The sequence below is a fragment of the Citrus clementina genome, unplaced genomic scaffold (genome assembly GCF_000493195.1).
Source record: "Citrus clementina cultivar Clemenules unplaced genomic scaffold, Citrus_clementina_v1.0 scaffold_4, whole genome shotgun sequence".
Taxonomy (NCBI): Eukaryota; Viridiplantae; Streptophyta; class Magnoliopsida; order Sapindales; family Rutaceae; genus Citrus; species Citrus x clementina.
Window position 1 is genome coordinate 15,438,968 of NW_006262274.1, and position 1,929 is coordinate 15,440,896.

Below are 1,929 nucleotides of genomic sequence, written 5' to 3' on the forward strand. Positions count from 1 at the left end.
TAGAAGAACATAAACAATCTCAATTAAATAAATTGAATGATAGAATTTAAATTTAATTGCATAGCATGTTTAGGGTTTTGAATTCACCCTCAACCAAATAAAAATTTAGCCTAACATAATTAAATTGGGAATAGAAAAATTAATAAAACCAGTCATGGAGATTAATTCAAGCGGCTGCCTTTTTCTTCAATTGAATTCCGGCTGCTGATTTTTTCTTCTCGCGGCTGCAATGTCAAATTCTCTTCCTCGAATTGCGTCTGCACTCCTTTTTGCTGCCTTGCTCTCCTCTCCTCTTGGCTGCCCGAATTCTTCCTATTTATAATGCTTTGGCTTTGTTTAAATCCTTGCCTGGAGAGAATTAAATTCCAAGCTCAAAACCGCCACCTCATGCTTCAATTAATAAGCCAATAATGATTTCCTAAAGCCAAAAGGCTTTATTCTCTTTCCTTTCACATGGCCACTTTTGGTTTGCAATCTTTGTTTTCCAATTTTGCTTTCAAGTGATGGCTTGGCTTGTTAATTGGCTTGGCTTCCCTTTTTCTTCTTCCGGCTGCTAGTTCCTCAAAATCAAAAGCCAAAAGTTGGCTTTTATACTGCCCAAGATTGGCCGTATTTTAAAGCAATTAATTTGTTTCCTTTAATTGCCATGCACATGCCATTTCAATTCTTTATTTCCAATGCTTTGTCCACCACTTGTTTAGGCAATTCACGTGCATGAAATATGGCCATTTCCTTTTTCTTCTTTGTTCAATTTGCTTCCCATATTAACCAATGAGCAAGCCAAAGCCACTTTAATGCTTGCACATGTTATTACCCTTTAAGATTCTTGATTCCAATTAAATGAAGCCGCCAAATTGAATTAAATTCAATTCCCTCTTTAATCTCCACGTGATGGTCATAATCTTCTGAATATGCATGAATTAATTTTGTTGGCTTCGGTTTTCTTGGTTTCCAAAAATCACTAATTATTTCCCTTTTCTAATTCCTTCAACCAGATCTCTTCTTAAATGCTCTGATTTAATTTCTCTTTAATTCCAAAATATACCTAAAATAACAAAATAAATAAAACTAAGATAAAAATTAACACAATAAAATATAAGTTACTAAATTAAAAATTAACTAAAATAACTAGAATATTTAAGACCAAAACAAGAAAAAGATAGAGAAATTAATAGCAAAATATATGAAAAATATGCACTTATCAAAAAATTATCTTGAATTTTTCCTCTCCCACTCAATATTTTAAAATTGGTTTTTTTTCCTTTTAAAACATACATATTGTTAATTGCATGCTTCCTATAATATTATCTAGATGATATCAAATATTATTAAGCATATGCAAATTTCAAACAATATAATGAAATTCATTATTAATGAATGACATGTATCATTATGCATAGAGTGGCACTACCTATTCTATATGACATGTTATCATGGCATGTTATCATCCAAAACATAACATATAGAAAAACAATTAAATAATCTTAATTTATGGCTTTCCTAATAATGAAAAAAAAACATTAGCTCTAAGCCTAATCTTCATTGGGCTTCTTGTCAATGTCCATCTTCCATAATCTTGTTTTTGTTAATGGACTGGGGAAAATTGGGCTTTTAAATTTATAATTGGTCCAATTTTTAATTTTAAAAAGAAATAAATAATTAAATTTTTTTTTATTGAAATAAAACTTTTGGACCAAAAATAGATTTAATGTGTTCAATTTATCTATGCATTATAATCCATTAAGCTCAAATTTCAATTGGGCCTAAAACTAGGATTCTTTAAGCCTAAAAACGTTTTTGGATTTAATTGCAAAACATTGAACCTTTTCTGCCCGAAGGAAAAATTATGAAACCATAGGGACCTTCATGATAAAGACCATGAAACCCTAAAATCAAATTTTTCTTTCTTTCTTCTTCCCCAGCCGCCAT

The 1,929-nt window shown here is 30.5% G+C and overlaps 1 pseudogene; it reads right to left on the reverse strand.

The window, feature by feature from the left end:
* Positions 1-166, reverse strand: part of LOC112099132 — a 3,972-nt pseudogene extending 3,806 nt beyond the window's left edge.
* Positions 167-1,929: the final 1,763 nt, after the last annotated feature.